The 18,131-nt window shown below is 58.7% G+C and overlaps 1 protein-coding gene across 1 annotated transcript in view; it reads right to left on the bottom strand.

Moving 5' to 3' along the window:
• Positions 1-17,053, bottom strand: part of ZBTB46 (zinc finger and BTB domain containing 46) — a 57,541-nt gene extending 40,488 nt beyond the window's left edge. The window contains exon 1 of the mRNA XM_036827036.1: positions 16,908-17,053. The gene's annotated coding sequence lies outside the window, so the exon portion shown is untranslated. The remainder of the gene's footprint in view (positions 1-16,907) is intronic.
• Positions 17,054-18,131: the final 1,078 nt, after the last annotated feature.

Below are 18,131 nucleotides of genomic sequence, written 5' to 3'. Positions count from 1 at the left end.
GCTCGGGGCTGGCCGCCCTCACACGGGTAACCTGGGGCACAGGGACCATGCCAGAGACCCCACAGCGAGGGACGAAGGGGGCAGCCGCGGGTCTGTCCTGCCCAGTGGGCAGCCTGCCTGCTGCAGGACCCACTTCCAATCCTGCAGCCTCCGGGAAGGGCGGAGGTGGTCTCCAAGCTGCCAGGCAGGGAAACTGAGGCTTGGAGATTCCCAGAGTCCGGCCGACGGGGAGCCACCAAGCGCGTGCTGGGCGCCACCATCCCAGGCCCCCGAGTCTCACTGTTGCGAGACAGCTCCCACGACCCGAGAGACACAAGTCTCGGCTGCTGAGCACGGTGACCCAGGGGTGAGGGGGGCTTTGAGGTCTCCCCCAAACAAGCCGCACTCAGATGTGAGCACAGACCTGCTCTGCCAGCCTCCTCTCTGAGCGGCAGGTACCCAATGTGGGTGTCAGGGGTGCTCCCCTGTCTGTCACTTCCAGGGTTCAGAGCCCCCGGCACCCCAATCCCAGAGCACCTCCCGAACCTTTTCCCTACAGCATCTGAAGGTAGAGGGGTCTCAACCAAAAGCCATCTTCACAAATTATCAGCAGGAGCTATGTGTCTTATTCACCCAGCGCGTCCATGAGACCACTGATGCTTCGTGGGCAAAAGCCAAATAAATCGCCAAGTCTCAAAATGCACAAGAACCATGAAACGTGGAGACTGCTGTGAGTATATGTCATTTGCTGCACTGTGTGTTCAAAGTAGTAATTCCGGGAGCTGGATGGGGTATTTTTTTCCTCTGGTACCTAAGGAGCTCCACCTGGAAGGCAACTGGTTTCAATAAGAATGTAAAACAGTGGATGCAATTTGGACGTGTGTCCTGCTGCACCCAAACAAGCCCCAGGTCTGTACAGGGACCTGGGCCCCTGGTGGGCCGGCCCCTCCCCCAGGCCAGTCACCAAGTCTCAGTCCAGAAAAACCCAACCCTAACAGGTAAGTGCCTCCAACACCCACAGAACCTCCTTGCCAACACAACTTCATCTCCCTTCTCACTTCTGCATTTTCATTGCACTCAATTTACACTTCCTTGAAATTTTCCTTCAAATGTTACCTAACAGGCAAATATTGTTTTAAAGCGGAAGCAAGATACCTTTAGTGCTAGAACCAAGCCGCCCCATGCTGGCCTGCAGAAGCCAAGCTGCTCCCCGCAGGCCCCGCGAGGCCGCTCCTCCATGCACCCCCCACAACCGGCCGAGCCCATCTAAACGGCCCTTCCACAAAGACACGGGTGAATCTCTAGATAACTACGCAGCGTGAAAGCAGCTGGACAAAGGAGACAGTGCAGGAGTCCCTGCCGTGAAACCGGAACCTGCAAAGCGACCTACAGGGAAGGGGACAGAAGGCAGGTCAGGGGCTGCCGGGCCTGGGGACAGCGAGGGATGGAGACCCCAGGCGTGTGCAAACCCATCCAACCACACTCTCTGATGAGCAGTTTGTTGTAAGCAAATCATTACAAGGTCGATTAGAATCTATTTTTATGGAAACATTCTTGTTCAACTACAAACGTGCATATCTATTGCCTTTTGCTGTGGGTCGCACCGTATCCCCCAAACTCACTAGTTGGAGTCTTAATCCCCAGACCTCAGCATGTGACCTTATTTGGAAATAGGGCCCTTGCAGATGTAACTGGTTAAGACAAGGTCGTTAGGGTGGGCCCTGATCCAACGTGACATGTGTCCTTATAGGAAGGGGACACTGGGACACAGACACCACACAGGGAGACGGCTATGTGACAACAGAGATGAGGCCACAGCCAAGGAACCACCAGGAGCTGGAGAGATGCCCGGGACAGAGGGGGCGCGGCCCTTGCCCTCCAACTTCTGGCCTCTGGGACTGCGATGGAATAAATCTCTGTCGTTTAAGACATTCAGCCCCGGCTTCTGTCAGGAGCCCCAGGACATACCATATCTACCACGGAACACCACTGACGCCAACGGGGTGATTCAGCGTAGATGAAAAGCACTCTGATGCTTCCCGACAAGAAGAGCCCGCGCTGCCTAACCCCGCGCGGCCCACGGGCAGGACCCAGGCAGCCCGGCACCCTCGCTGCACGGACACTACTTCCCTCACCCCGAGGGTTACGACGTTCTGAAAAACCCAAGGTCAAGACACCAACGATGGGAAATCATGTTACAACCCACAGTTTATATACATCGTATTGTCAGTGTTCATGGTTGCCTTTTAAGATTTAAAACTGAGCTCCTGCCTGGAAAGAAATACCCCACGTGCGTTAACAGAAGTCATCCTTAATGCCTGATGGGGGCGGCTTCGCCCAAAGTTTCTCCGGTGACCACAGTCTGACGCCCTTGGGTGCTGGAGACCTGCGTGGTCTCAGAAGGCAAAGCTGGGCCGGCAGGATGGGCCCCGCCCCGCCCCGCCCCGCCCTCTCCCTTGCTGCCCCCTCTTTGGGTTCCTTCGCCTCCATCCAGGCTGGAGTGCCCCCCACCCCGCCTTTCCTACCTGCGTAAACGTCACCTCGCTCTCAGGGTGCGCACCCTGACCGCGTAGGGCCAGACGCGTCCTGTGACCGCGGGGACCCCCCCTTCCAAGACCGTTGGGGCGGCTTCCCCCACCCCCCCGCCTGCCCAGCTCTCACTCTCAGCGAGGAAGGACCCACAGAGTCCCAGGGTCTCACCCACATACCGGCGTTGCCCCAGGCCGTTTCCGAAGCGGCCCCTGTGGCGCCCAGGAGCCTGGAGCTGCGCTGGGTGCTGGCGCCCAGGAGCCTGGAGCTGCACTGGGTGCTGGCGCCCAGGAGCCTGGAGCTGCGCTGGGTGCTGGCGCCCAGGAGCCTGGAGCTGCGCTGGGTGCTGGCGCCCAGGAGCCTGGAGCTGCGCTGGGTGCTGGCGCCCAGGCTGAGGACGAGGCCCCCCCAGCCGCGATTCCAGAGCAGCACACAGGTGCCGCGAGGGCGCCCGTGCTTGGGGAGGGGCCAGGATCGGGGAGGCGTCCCAGATGGGGGCACAAGCCAGTCAGGACAAGGGAGTAGGGGCTGGGGGTGGGGCGGGGGAGAGGGCCCCAGGAGGAAGCAGCACGTTGCAGGTGGCGCTGGCCTCCGCCCAAGGCCCCGTGAGCTGCCATTCCCGGGTTCAGGGCCTCGGCGCGGGGGGGGGGCCCTCCCACGCTGACCCTGGCCTGGGGCTAAGCAATCCTCAAGGGGGCTGGAGAGAGTCCACCTTCGCACTCCAGGTCTGCGCTGGCATGGAGACAACACAGCCACCCCAGCGACCCAGCCGAGCCCTGACCCTGGAGGTGCCAGGCCACCGAGCCACCGCCCAGGCCGTTCCAGCCCAGGCCCAGAGGACCGCGGCCCTGACCCACGGAAGAACCGCACAAGTCGGCCCCAGCACCCTGGGACACAAGAGCCCCTGTGTTTCAGGATGGTCAGAGCGCAGCGAGCGGTGGCCAAAACACAGGCAGCCCAGAGACGGCACAACACCTTGGGCATCTGGCGGGAGAGAGCACGCGACAATGAGACGGGGCAGGGCCAGGGAAAGACCCCGCAACCAGCCAGGGCGGTGCCAGTGTAGGCCTCAGGGTGGCACTAACCACCAAGACCGAGAGCCCAGGGCCCAACACACTGAGGGGAGACCTGGACTCTCAGGGGAGATCAGCCCCCCCGGGGGGTCCCAGATGTCCTGATTCGGGTTCTGGCACAGGGGAGGGTGCCCAGGGCCCTGGGAACAAGTGTAGGGGCAGGGAGAGAACAGAAGAGGCCAGGCAGGGACAGGGGAGACCTCCCATAAAGGCCTAAGTGAGAGCCAAGGCCCCAGCTGGGCGCGTCGGCCCGAGAGCTCTGTCACTTCTGCTGGTGGGAAGCTGGTGGGGGGAATTTGTTTTGTGGGACTGGGGAGAGAAAGAGGAAGAGGTCACCACTTTACCTGCGCTCCCAGGCACCTCCTGCTACACTCGACTCCCATTCTGGACGTTTTGTCTCTAAACCACGCTTCATCATAACGGGCAGCTGAACTATCAGCTCCCTTGGGCTGTGCTGGGGCACCGGGCAATACAAACGTGCTTGTTTTACAGGTGGAGCGACAAAGGCAATCCCTGCTGTGGAATACGAAAGGGATGCAAGCGCCCAGCTGGAGACACTGCCTCCTCCTCCAGGGAGCCTCCAGGGGATCCTCCCACTAGGCTCGCAAGGTGCCTCTGTCACCCGACACCTTCACACCTTCCCGCCGAATCTGAGAGCTTCTCCACACAGGGACCACATCTTGACGCTGAACAGTCCCGGTGCACACCCTTGGGGGTCAACAAAACGACAGTACCGGGCTTCCCTGGGGGTGCAGTGGTTAAGAAACCGCCTGCCAGTGCAGGGGACACGGGTTCGAGCCCTGGTTCGGGAAGATCCCACATGCCGCTGAGAAACTAAGCCCGTGCGCCACAACTACTGAAGCCTGTGCTCTAGAGCCTGTGCTCTGTCACAAAGAGTAGCCCCCGCTCGCCACAACTAGAGAAAAGCCCGCATGCAGCAACAAAGACCCAATGCAACCAAAAATAAACTAACTAATTAATTAACTAATTAATTTTGTTAAAAAGACAGTAGTACCTTTTTCACCTGAAACCTGGGACATTGACATCTTACGTTTTAAAATCAAGAAATATTGTTTAAATGTTCCATCTTAACTGTTGACAGAAGTAGAAGCAGACAGCACCTTCTTGACCCTGGGTGGGCCTGAGGGTGGACCGTGAGGCCGTGCCCCCGACCAGCCACGACTGGCCACACGCCCCACGACATCCCAGTGCCACATGCTGTGGGTCTCGCAATTCAGAGCTGACACCGCAGGTGTGGCTGGGAAGTGGGCTCCAATGGTCTGCGTCAGTCACAGCTCACAGCAAAGCTGGGGGGTGGATACAGAGTCACTCGCTATCGTGGGGTGAATTTTGTCCCCAAAAGACAGTACCTGTGAATGCGACCTTATTTGGAAATTGGATCTTGGCAGATTTAACCAAGTTAAGACCCAAGTGGGTCTGATGTGTCACCAAAGGGGGAAATCTGGACACAGACATGCACAGAGGGACAAAGGCAGAGACGGGAAGGACGTGGCCACAAGCCCAGGGGCTCCTGGGCCCCAAGAGCTGAAGAGGCAGGAAGGACCCTACCCCAGAGCCCCCAGAGGGAGCACAGCCCTGGACCCCTTGCTAAGAGGGAACACATTTCTGTTGTGTTTGCCATCAGTTTGCGGCACTCTGTTACAAAAGCCCTAGAAAAAGCCACACATCCACTCAAAATTTTTGTAAATTTTTCTTAAAAAGAAAGCTGATCAGCTTAACAAGGCAGAAGAATGCTTTCCAAGGGTTTTAAATCTGAGATACACTGTGACTGGAGATGTTAACTAACACTTGTGCTCCCTGCCGCCAAGAAAAACGTAGAATCTAAATAGGAAATAATGTAAAAGCAATGCCTGTTCTTAAGCCATAGGATGGAATCTTTTGTTGTCTTTTTCAACTTTTTACTTTGAAACACTTTCCAACCTAAGGAAAAGTTACAAGAATAATTCAGAGAACTTCCACCTAACCCTTAACCAGAAACACCACTCTTTTTTTTTTAACATTTTGCAACATTTGTTTACATCAAGTAACTGCTGGAATCTTTAATAGGTCTTTCTCTTCTGTTTGTTTGTTTATAAATTTATTTTATTTATTTATTTTTGGCTGTGTTGGGTCTCCGTTGCTGCGCACGGGCTTTCTCTAGTTGCGGCGAGTGGGGGCTGCTCTTCGTTGCAGTGCGCGGCCTTCTCACTGCGGTGGCTTCTCTTGTTTCGGAGCACGGGCTCTAGGCACATGGGCTTCAGTAGTTGTGGCACGCGGGCTCAGCAGTTGTGGCTCAAGGGCTCTAGAGCACAGGCTCAGTAGTTGTGGCGCACGGGCTTAGTTGCTCCGTGGCATGTGGGATCTTCCCAGACCAGGGTTCGAGCCCACGTCCCCTGCATCGGCAGGCGGAATCTTAACCACTGTGCCACCAGGGAAGCCCTATAGGTCTCTTTTTTCTTAAAAGTTGCATTGCTGGAAACCTAAGGTGCTGCCTGGGAAACCCAGTACTGATGGGTCGCTGGGCCTGGACCTGGGGCAGGCAGAAACGTGGTCCATCATTTTCCGGCTAGCGGCAGTGAGAGCACCACGCAGGCTTGGACCAGCACAAATGTTTGCTCTGGCATCCGATGGAATTTCAGCCACTAATCGGACGTTTCCAAGTCCCCACTATCACTTCCGCACAGGCCTTTCAGACGGTAAACACTCATTAGATGCTGAATAAATGAAGGCTGGGTGGACGGCTGCTGGGTGAATGAAGAGTGTGTGTCCGCCACGAGGACCTGCACCACGCGGCCCTCCAACAGCATGGACGTCAATGACCCAGCGGTCCCGGACCTGACCAGGCCTCAGCAGTGAAGAGGTCACACTGGCCCCTGATGGCGGGGGGGGGAGGGTGGGCTGATGCAGCAGCAGCTGGGGGCACAGGCCAGGCCACAGGGTCTGAGGCAGGGGCGTGTGACGGACGCAGGAGGCCAAGGTGGGACAGACCTGGCGGGAAACGGGCCCCAGCATGGGGATTACCTGGACCCACTAGGATTCAGCTGGGCGCCAGCTCAGCAGGTGCTGCGGGCCCCGGGGTGGGGGCTCCTTTGGGGAGAATCCCTGGGGGGAGGCCCCCTGGCTGGGGCCGGGCTTGGGCTCCAGGGAGGGCCTGGAGGTTGAGGGCACCCTGTCCCCCCTCCAGCGTGGGAGGGATAGCCTCCCCCCCAGGGAAGCCCCTCTCTGTCAAGTGCGGCTGGGACAGCTCCAAGGTGCTTTAAGACATGAAACCCCGACTCACGAGGTCCCAACTGGGAGCTGCCACTGACCTGGGGAGGGCCTCGGGGACACAGGGGTTCCCCCAGCCCGCCCTGGTGACAAGTGGCTGCAGCCCACGGGTAGGGGTCCCCCACCCACCCGGGGGCTTTGCCTTCCCTGCCACAGAACCGTGCAGCACAGGGCATGGGTGGGGGTCAGGCAACGCTTGCTGGGGGTGGGCACCCCTGGGTTAGGACAAAGTCCGCACAGGGGCCGTGCCGTGAAGCAAGGTGTCCTTCTGGAACTCGTGCCCCGAGTCACGCATGTGCTGCATCTTCACCCCGATTCTATTTTTGGAACCTCCCCCAAGGAAATAACCCCAACACACTGAGAACGAACAAGCCCCAACTCAGAGGAGCAAAAAAATGTGCTTTCCACGGGTGCTGAGAATTCATGAGAAGTGGGAATCGGAGCAGCACGGACCCGGCACGTGTGCTCTAATGACCCCATTCCTCCACGCCAGTCCCTTATTCACAGGCTCAGAGATCAAAGGCCTGTCCACCACCCGCTCACATGGGGCCGGATGACACCAGACTAACGTCCAGGAGGCAGAATCGGCATTGATCAGAGAGAACCCACGCTGACCTTCCTACTCCTACTGGGCCCCGAACGCGGGTGGGCTGGGGTTACACGGCAGGGGGTCCATGCTTGACTTTCACACACTTGCCTGAAAGGACAGCGGACGGGCCACCCCTCAGGGCCCAGAACCCCGCAGGGACGCACTGTCTCATCCAGAACCTCAGGCTGCCCTGGGGCGGGCCGCCGGGGACACAGGCGGCTCCTTCCTGCCCCCGGCCCTGACTTCCGAGGGGCAGAGGGAACCCCTCGCCGGTGCCCTGGGTACAACCAGCACTTTCTCCAGTGTTTCCTGGGAGCCTGGAGGAAGGCGCAGGCTCAGGAGCAAGCGGCTAGGCATGCTGTGCCGCCTTATAGGTCCCCTTAAATACGGTGACATTGCTGAGTGACTCCAGGAAGGGGGGTGGCAGCCACGTGACATTTCCCACCAGGACCTTGAGCTGGACTCATGACCACTTGGACACACCCGCCGGCCGGTAAGCACACGCTGGGGACAGCCCTGCAGGGACCCGCCGTGTCATCCTCTGGGGCCGGGGCTGCCCCAGCGCAATTCTGTGCTGGCTGGTATCAGGGTCCAGGCGGCGGACAGGAACACACCCGAGAATCTCACCTTCTCCGGACTTGGGAAACTGGGCAACAACTACGAGCAAACCCCACTTCCCTCGCCAGCTCGGCCAAAATCCCAGTGTTTTCCTCACGAGACAAATTCTAGACTTAAGCTCCCATCACTCATCCATACACCTATTTCATCAGCTGCCACTGCTCTAGAGGGGCCAGCTCACACACTTCAGACCCAGGGCTGGTTTTTACCCAGGGATAAAAACGACTTACCTGGGAAAAAACTAAGGTAAAAATAGCTCATGGGGGCTTCCCTGCTGGCGCAGTGGTTGAGAGTCTGCCTGCCAATGCAGGGGACACGGGTTCGAGCCCTGGTCTGGGAAGATCCCACATGCCGCGGAGCAACTAGGCCCATGAGCCACAACTACTGAGCCTGCGCGTCTGGAGCTTGTGCTCCGCAACAAGAGAGGCCGCGATAGTGAGAGGCCCGCGCACCGCGATGAAGAGTGGCCCCAGCTTGCCGCAACTAGAGAAAGCCCTCGCACAGAAACGAAGACCCAACACAGCGAAAAATAAATTAATTAATTAATTAATTTTTTAAAAAAATAGCTCATGGCTCCAAACAAACATTAAAATATTCGAAAGGAATAATCTTGCCAAACAAATTATGTTAAAAAAATTCCAAGATGTTCCTATACTTTATTAACCAATGGCAAATCTAGAATTTTTCAAATAAAACTTATATAGGTGATAATTATCTTGAAAATTCCATATACATCTCCTTGGGACTTCCCTGGCAGTCCAGTGGTCAGGACTCTGTGCTTCCAATGCAGGGGGCACGGGTTCGGTCCCTGGTCGGGGAACTAAGATCCGACTGCCTTGCAGCACAACCAAAAAAAAAAAAAAAAAAACCACGAAAAAAACCCAAAACATATACATCTCCTTAACGGAAGGTACAAGTATCTTTCAAAGCAGGCATCTTTCAAAGCAGGCAGCAAATATGAAAGTGATTTGTTTTTAAGTCAGAAATTCCGATGCAGACGTCACCGTCACACTTTGGACCCTGAGTACCAGACACATGGGTCCCCCCCGCCTGGCCCTACTGACCCCTCACGGGATAACAGGGCAGGGCTCCTGACGGTCAGAGGATGCCACCAGCCAGACCACCACGTGGGACCCACAGCTCCGATTTTTCAACAAACAACACGAAACAGAATAAAGATCTCAGAGGCGCCACCCCTAGTGCAACCCGCCCCGTCCCACCCCAGCAGGCGAGGGTCCTCATTCAGGGGGTGACCGTGAGGGTGAACCAAAGTGACAGCAGGGACCCTGGCCTCCCAAGGTTGTGGGGCCCCCAGGCTCCTGGTGACCTTGGGACCCACCGTAGAGGGACTTCACCCGTGAACGTGGAGGACACGCCAGGGACAACAGCCCTGCCCACAACCACGGCCGCTGGTCACCACGGGGCACCTCCACACTCTTCACTGTAGGAATCAGGCCTTCAGACCAGCCACTCGACGGCCTTACTTGATGGTACGTGAGGTTCCTCTTGTTACTACAGCGTGGAAGAAAGTTTTCTAGATTGTGAGACTATGTTTCAATAGCTGCTACACTTTGTTTTCCAGTGTCTCCTACAGGAAGCAATAAAAACGCCATCCAGAAAAGGGGCCACAAGTCTCACCAGCTGCCTGGGGGCGAGAAAGGCCTGGGTCCGACCTGGGGGGCAGACAGGCACATGGGTATCCAGCCGTGCAGAGGGGGTCCAGAGGAGGGGTCGGGTCCTGCTTTGGAGCGGCGGCAGCATGTACCCACCCCAGTGGCCCCGTTGGGTACCCTGGGCTCTGCCTCTGCTCCCCGCCCCACGCCCTCCCTCCGGGCCCTGCCGCATCCCTCTCCGTGGCAGTCGTCGGCATCTGCCTGCCCTGTCCTTTCCCCTCTGGGAAGTAGAGCAAGGACCTTGTTGGCTGCTGTGTCCCTGGACCAAGAGCCCTGCTTGCTGCAGGCGTGGGGGTGAGTGCAGGTCCGCAGGGTGAACTCACCAATACCGCTGTCACCGGCCACGTCTGCTCTACCAGCAAGGGAAGGGCAGGAGTGAGAGGTGACAGCTGGAGACACACAAAGAGGCCTCAGGAAACGCTGGGATTGAGAAATGTATGTGGTAACGTGTCAGGCAAATACAAGCTGTAACGGTGTAGTGGGTTGAATCACGTCCCCCCAAAAGATATGTTCAAGTCCTAACTGCAGGGGCATGTAACCTCATTTGGAAATAGGGTCTTTGCAGATGTAATAAAGTTAAGCTTAGGTCATTACGGTGGACTCTAATTCAGTGTGACTGGTGTCCTCGTAAGGAGAGGGAAATTTGGACACCAGGGTGAAGGCCACGAGACCAGGGCAGGAGGTTGGAGGGATGTGTCTTGGCCATGAGCACCCAGGACTGCCAGCAGCCACCAGAGGCAGGAAGGGCCCTTCCCTGGAGCCTCCAGAGAGAGGGTGGCCCTGCCCGCACCTTGATTTAGGACTCCTGGCCTCCAGACTGTGAGAGAATAAAGCTCTATTGTGTTAAGCTGCCAGGCTGGTGGTCCTGTGCTCTGACAGCCCCAGGGAACTCATTTAAACAGCAGCCTAACTTACACCAACTGCTCCCCGGTCAGACGGTAGGAAAGGCCTCTGAGATGGGGCATGAGGGGTTCCCACCCAACATCCGCACAGTCCAGTCTCACCCCTGGACCCTGGGCCAGGGTGCTGGTCCCCTCCCAGCGAGCGGCTGAGGGGGATACGGGGAGTGCACGTTCCCTGCCAGCAGGAAAAGGGACAAATCATGGTCTACCCTAATAGTTACATGTCCGTTTCTGTGTGCACCAAGAAAGATATAACTGAGATACCAAACTCACGACTCCATGGATATTCCTGCTTCTTAAGACGAGGCAAAAAAAATGTAAGTAAACGTGAGGTCGGTGTGACCCACGGGCTGCATCGGGTGAGCCGGCGCTTGCCCTGCGCTGCTTCTCCAAGGCTCGGTGAGTCTGCTGATCTCAGGGGAAGACACCCCGTCTTCGAAGGACCACCCGAGCCTCAGTGGAGCAGACCTGCCAGCCACAGCGGAGGCGGGTCCCCTGGCACTAACCCTTCCTGACCTGCTTCTCGGGCCCGCAAGGGCACTCACACACCCAGAAGTGCTCCCAGCTCCACAGCCCCCCGCTCATCACAGAGGAACCACGGTCCCCGCAGCCACGTGGTACTGCCACCACTGGGAACGTCTACCCTCCCTCTGCTCCCGGGTCCAGGCAGCTGGGATTTCCACCCCACAAAGGAATCAGAAGCAGCAGGTGATGGAGACGCCAGACCAGAGAAGGAAAGAGATTTAAAAGACCACCCATCCACAGCCAAGTGTGTATCACACTGTCCAGTGGAGCTCAGTGACTTCAATGGTAAGGGATGTCCAAGGACACCGTCACCTTGTCACTCCTTGTTCCGGTCTCTTTCTGCCAACATCGTAAGAAAAGAATAGGGGGAATTCCCTGGCGGTCCAGTGGTTAGGACTCTGTGCTTTCACTGCCGAGGGCGCAGGTTCAATCCCTGGTCAGGGAACTAAGATCCCGCAAGCTGCGTGGTGTGGCCAAAAAAAAAAAAAAAAGAAAGAAATAGGAAAGGTCAAGGTACCCAACATTAAAGACCACTTTCTTCAGGTACCTAGTGAGCCTGTCATGATTCATGGTCCCTGAACTTCTGAAAAGTTCTTCAAAACACTCTGAGGTTGAGGAGGGAAAGTCTTCATACAAAATAAAAGCGATGAAATAACAATGTTTCTGTATCACCAGAGGCAATGGAAAAACACCATTACTTCCGGCTGGCCAGCCTGCTCCACTTTCGGTGCGAGAGAGGGTGTGGGCCACGGAGCCGGCCGCCACAGGGCTGCTGGGCAGGACCGGGTTCCAGGCGCAGACGGGCGGCTTCTTTAGAGGACAGGGCTCAGGGTGGGTCCGAGGCCAAGGAGCCTGGTTCCCTGGAAGGGGCGGCGGCCGCCTGCGCGCATGAGTCTGAGCATCAGACGTCTCGGCCTCGACCTCGTCCGGAGCGCAGCGGACGTCGCTGGCCCAGGACCTGGACGGCGGGGACCCGGGCTGAGCAGCCAGAGGCCCTGCGATTCTGGGACCGTTCCCCGCGGAGCCCGCTCGCTCCTGCCCCTGGAGGAAGCAGAGTCGTTTCTGAGCTGTCTTTGAACTTCCTAAGGAAAAGGAAACTGCTGCTCGAAGCGACATGACTTTGGATGGGATGGGATGAGAAAACACAATAAACCTGCTCCAGACTTGGATGGGGCCACAGCAGTAGGCGAAGGCCCATTCTAGGCGCCGGCCTGACCCGCTCGCACCAGAGGCGGATGCGCTGCCCACTTGCCCCCCCCCCCGAGCTCCCCCCGGCGCCCCGGCCCCCCCCCCCCCCCCCCGGGAGTCTGCAGCACCCCCGACGCTCACCCTCCCCCGCCCGGTTCTTCTGGGCCACCCTCCTGGTGGCTTCTCCATCACCCTGTCCACCCTCTCACTGTAACCAACTCTCCGGTGCACACAGAGCCCTGGTGCCCTCCCTCGCCCAGCGGGCCCGGCAGCGGGTCCTGTGAGTGTGCTTCCAGAAAGCCCTCCTGCCCGCACCCGCGCCCACACCGTCCCCGTGTAACTCGGTGCGGCCACCTCTGTGCCTGGGGGCGGATGGGCCCGGGGAGCCCGTCCGGAGAGCAGCACGCCCGCACCGCAGGCCGGGGAGCGCCTGGTCTGGAGCGCTCGTGTTCTGCTGACCGACGGTCTCGCTGTGCTCTCCTGCCCCAGGCTCAGCCGTGGACAGCGTTCAGGGCGGCCGCAGGACACAGGGCAGACCCCCCTCGCACCGACTGACACGCGCTCAGAGGGTGACGCGCCCAAAGCCGCCCGGGCCGTGCCGCCCACGTGTGTGCACCTTCACAGAGGCGGCTCTGGATGCCTGAGATTCTCGAACCGTCCATTCGCAGCCCAAGACACAGAGGTGCCTTCTTTCTGCTCTACACAGAAGGGGTCTGACGCGGGGCCTCAGGCCACCACGCGGCACTGACAGGAGAGTCTTCATACACAAATGTGGATCTTTTCAGAAGAGGGCTGCACACCTGGTCCACTCAGACAAGCAGTGCTGGGGTGCCACTTGGGGGCCAGGAAAAGGACAGCTTCCCCGAGACTTTTCCCCAAAGACGAAGGGTGGTCTGTGGGCGTGGATGTTCAGGAAGTGATTCCTGTGCTGAAACACGGGCTTTGGAAGACGTCATTTGTAACTACACCACCTCTCGCCCCCATTCTGACAGCCAATCAGCCCCCAAAAGCTGCCTGGCCCCAAGAGTCCTGCCCTCTCACTGGCTACCCACTCTCGGCAAAGCAGAAGTTAGAACAGAATTTGCTGCACACGTACCGGAACCGGAGGCTGGAGCCATGGGCCCATCAGGGGCGGGAGAGGTGTCAGCACGAACACCCTTTCCCTCCAAGAGTCTTTAGAGAGCCCACCAGGTGGGCTACACCCTGTCCTGCTCCGAGCTCTCACTAGCACCTGTCACCTGTGGTTCCTGTAGGCCCCCGCCCCCCCACCCTTCCCAACGGGTCACCGGCCCCTCCGTGGGAACTCTGTCCCCAACCTGGCCTGAAGGCTGGTCCACAGCAAGCCCTTGATAAGGTCAAAAATCGTCATGAGTAAGAAACTCTGGGAATGTCTCTCTAACATGACTCAAAAAACACACCTGTCAAAACACAAAACCTCTGTAAATGCTGTTGAAAAATATGTTAACATTGTTTCTCAACTTTCTAAAGTGCCTAGGTCACTAATTTTTAAAATCCAAATAATGGCATTTAAAAATACTTAGTCATTTAAAAATCTAAGTAAGAGTTAAATGGCACTGTTGAGAGATACTGAAGGGAAAACTTTGCATAAGTCACACTAAGGTCAGATCTGACTGGTCTAGCTCGTCCTTATCCTTTACTAGAACAACTTTTCAGTTTGTTAGAAACAGTTATTTTTCTTTTCCATGATTTCTCCATCTACAAGCAGAACCAGAGGACGTGTTCTGTCATCAACAGCAAACCAGAACACGAAGCCCGAGTACGCACGTGTCAGGCACACAAAGTACTGAAGCTAGAAAGGCAGAAAAGAGGGAAAACGCCAATGATCCCATGGTTGAAGACCCCAGCTGTACTGGTCATACCAAAGCCAGAGCCAAGAGCAGAGGACACGAGAGCCAGGATTAGGACAAGACAACCGTATTTCAAAGACTGAAATGAGTCTTGTGGCCTCAGTAGAGATTTTTCAATCATCTGTTTATTCTTGGGAGTTAGGCCATTCAAGCACACTTGTGGCAAGAAGAAGAATCTTTTTTGTTCAGGGGAGGGAGCAGATTCACAAGGGAATTCTTGACAATCTACCATCACTCAACAGATTTCAAAGTAGAATACATTCAATCAGACAGAAGAAAAATCCTCCGTTTTTATGAGAACACGAAGCCCCCAGACCAGGGCACAAGAACTCTCCACCCACTTCAACACAGAGGCCAAGAGCGCACCTGGGCACATAAAGCATCAGCAAAATGAGGAATGAGTTCAAGTTCACGGCTCGTGGAGCCTGCTGAAGATGTTCTGCTGGGCTGTCCTCAGCCGGTCCAAGACCTCTGGTAGAGAGCAGAGCGGGAGCACAGCTGCCCCAGAAACACAGACCACAGGGACACAGTGGCCCAGTTTCCCTTAATTTGAAAAACCCCACATAAGGACAATGTTGGAAAGTTTGTTAATATTTGGTTTAACGTGTTTGCAAATAACACATCTTCTGACTGTAAAAGGGTGTCCTTCCAGGTCCCCGGAGGAGTCTCACCCATTCTCAGGGTCGACCTCACCTTCCTGTGCTAATGTGTGACCGAGGAGAGGGCGGTGGCCCCCTGACCCTGGGTGACAGAGCAGGGACACACAGCACCCAAGAGCCCCTGCAGCCAACAGTCTGCCAGTCCTGAACATCAGAAACTGGACGTGGAAAAACAGCTCATTTTCAAACACGAAATAGCTAAACCTGAACAGAACTTATCTCATCAAAACAAAATTCTTTCATGCAGGATGATGTCAATGAGGCCTAATGAAATCCTGTCTGGAGGCTGGCCTCCAGGAAAGGCTGAATTTTGGGTTTAGCCTAAATGCGTCCATTCCACCACTCCCTAAAGAGAACTCTCAGAGTAAACTCCACACACACACCTCCTTCCCTTCAGTAAAGGATATAAAAATAATTACTAGCTTTTTAGGGGAACATAGTGTCTAAGTTCCTACTTAAATCTAGCAACTTCTGCCTCAGTACGCCCCTCACTTAGTCCTTTCTGTAATAGCAAGGTGTCCCAAAGTTTTCAGTTCACAGCACCTAAAACTACCATGAAATACAGCAAGTAGAACGAGTCTACTATGATAAAATTCTATTGTTTACTTCATTATTCATGTGCAAAACCCTTCCGTAAATTTGCCTTTAGGGAACAAACTACTTCCCACTCCTGTAGAGTGGAAACACTGCTTTCACAGGCAGCACGCAGGCCAGCGACAAAGTAAATCCACATTCTGCTACCCAAAAGGGAAGTTAGCTTTGATGATAAATGCAGTATGAAAGATTCTACAACTGATACAATTAAAACGCACGCGAGGACTCCGCACAGGTGTCTGCGCCCAGCCGGGTTCGCTAAACCCGTTGCCTAATTAGCATTTCTGTAAACAATGCTGATAACAATCTTGCCTCCGCAATCCACGACAAACGCGTCGCTGAGATTGGAACACGGAAAGCGTGAGGAAATTCGCTGCGAATCTCGGTCAAACTTTCTTTTGTTTGTATTTCCTCGGTGTCAGAAAATATCAGTTCTTTGCCCATTTGGTTTGTACCCAGGCTCCTCCGTCCAGCCCTATTGTGCGTGCTCCGTTAAACCTACAAATAATGAATTTGTTAGCAGGGGCGGAGGAACCCCAACTAGCCAGAACCCTATTCCTGGTGCAGAAAATCCCCCATTTGCCATCGGGATTGAGTTGTCAGACAGTGACTCTTGCTACCCTGTGAAACTGACATGTCTATTTACAGAGAAACAAAGACGCTGCTCGCGGCGGACCCCGCTCCCTCCGCGCGCCCCGTCCGCTCTGCGCGCCCCGTCCCCTCCGCGCTTCTCTAGCCGCCCGGCCTCGGGGCCCCTGCGCCCAGGTTCAGCCCGTAATTAAAATGGAGACGAGGCCGGTGCCCGGCTTCAGGGGGAGACAATGACCCCCAAGGCCCGGCGGGGCGCGGGGAGCCGCCGCGCCCACCTCCCGCAGTTCAGACTCCTGGCAAACTCGGCGCGGGCGGGTCCGGGTGCGGCTCGCAGGCGCGGGCGGGGGGCGCGCGGGGCGGAGCGGGCGGGGGGCGCCAGGACGCCCCCGGGCTGCCTCCTGGGGCCGGGCGTTGACGCAGCAGAAATTACCAGCTGGAAAATTCCCCTTTCGGAGGTGACGGGGGAGGGACCGCGGCGGCGGCGGCAGGAGGCGCCGAGGGCGAGGGGCGCGGGGCAGCCCCGTCGCCGCCGCCGCCTCCGCCTCCGCGCGCAGCCCCGCGGGGACCCCGCGTCGCCCTCGCCCGCCCCGCCCCGCCCGCGCCACCGGAGCTCAGGGACCGGAGGGGGCCGGGCGGGGGTCGCTACCGCCACCCCCGGAGCCGCAGCCGGGCGCGCCGACCGCCTTCGGGAGGGCGCCCCCGCGGGGCGGGGCGCGGCGGGGCGCGAGGGGCAGGCGGCGGGGACGCGCCCGACTCGGAGCGGCCCCGGCCCGGAGCAGCCGGCTCGGCCCGAGCCCCGGCCCCGCCGCGATGCGCCGGCCCGGCCGCGGACAATGAGCCGGCGCCGCTTACCTGTGACCCCATGGGGCGCGGGCGAGGGCGGGCGCCGCGGCCGCCGGACCAGCGCGGGTGATCGCCGCGGCCGCCGGGCGAGCGCTGCGTCCGGGCGGGTCCGAGCTGCGCGCTCGCCTCGGCTGCTGTGTCCGTCTGTCGGTCCGTCTGTCCGTCAGGCCGGCGCGCGCCCCCGCGCCGCTCCAACCCCGCGGCCCCCGCCGCCCGCGCGCGCGCCCCGCCTGCGGACCCTGACCCCGCCCCCCGGCGCGCGCCCGGCCGCTGCTGATTGGCCCGCGCCCCGGCCCCGGCCCCGGCCACCGCCCCGGGCCCCGCCCCGCCGGCCCGGCCACCGCCCCGCCCCTCGGTCGGCCGGCTCCGCTCGCGGGGCGGAGGGGGCCTCGGCGGGGGTCGGTTCGCCTCCGCCCCCCCGTGGGCGGCCGGACAGCGGAAGTGCGGGCTGGAGCTCGCTCGGAATTGTGGGAAGCCCCCTCTGCGGGGCTGGCGGGGGGCGGGGGCGGCGCGGCGTGGGGTCTCCAGGCGCCCGAGCCCCTTCCCACGGGGACCCAGCAGCCGGGAGACCACCGATGGGAGATGCGGGTCGGGACGAGGGCAACCCAACCCTGCCCGGACTGCGCCCCTGGCGTTGCCCACGCGCCTGTTCCTCGGGGGCGCGGGGTCCCCGGGCCGCAAGCTGTCCGCGCCCCCCAACGCACAGACGCGCCGCGCGTGTCTCGCAAACTTCGCGCCTTCCCCGCCGGTTGTGCTGGCTGCGCGCTGTGCAGAGAATAAGCGCTCCCACGGCGCCCAGGGGCTCGGGGCCGCGCTGTCGGGGACCTCGGCGCGCCCAGCGAGAGGCGCACCGCGGGGCAGGGGCCACGGGACAGTGCCTGCCACCGGGGCTTGAGTTTGGCCAACTGAGGAGCGTCGGCGGTCGCGCGCGCGTCGGTCCTTCCCCCCGCGAGGTCTGTCTGGGGGGTGCGGGGTCCTGCGAAGCAGCGGGTGCCCCGCTTCCCCCGCAAGCGATCTCGAATCGTGCTGCCCGAGATGGGCCCTGCGCGTCCCTTCTCGCCCCCGCTGTCCTCCAGTCCTCGGGCGGGCAGAATGGGAAGCGTGGCCCCGCATTCTTGGCTGGCCTGTGCGGGGGCAAAGGCCACCTCGCTTCCTCTCCCGGACGCGACGGTGGGAAGGGAGGTGAGCCTGTGGCTGGCCAGCCGCGGCAAGGGAGTCGAGCACGACCTGGCC

This window comes from Balaenoptera musculus, chromosome 15 (genome assembly GCF_009873245.2).
Source record: "Balaenoptera musculus isolate JJ_BM4_2016_0621 chromosome 15, mBalMus1.pri.v3, whole genome shotgun sequence".
NCBI lineage: Eukaryota > Metazoa > Chordata > Mammalia > Artiodactyla > Balaenopteridae > Balaenoptera > Balaenoptera musculus.
Note: the sequence above shows the minus strand (reverse complement) of the source record. Positions and strands in the feature narration are given on the sequence as shown.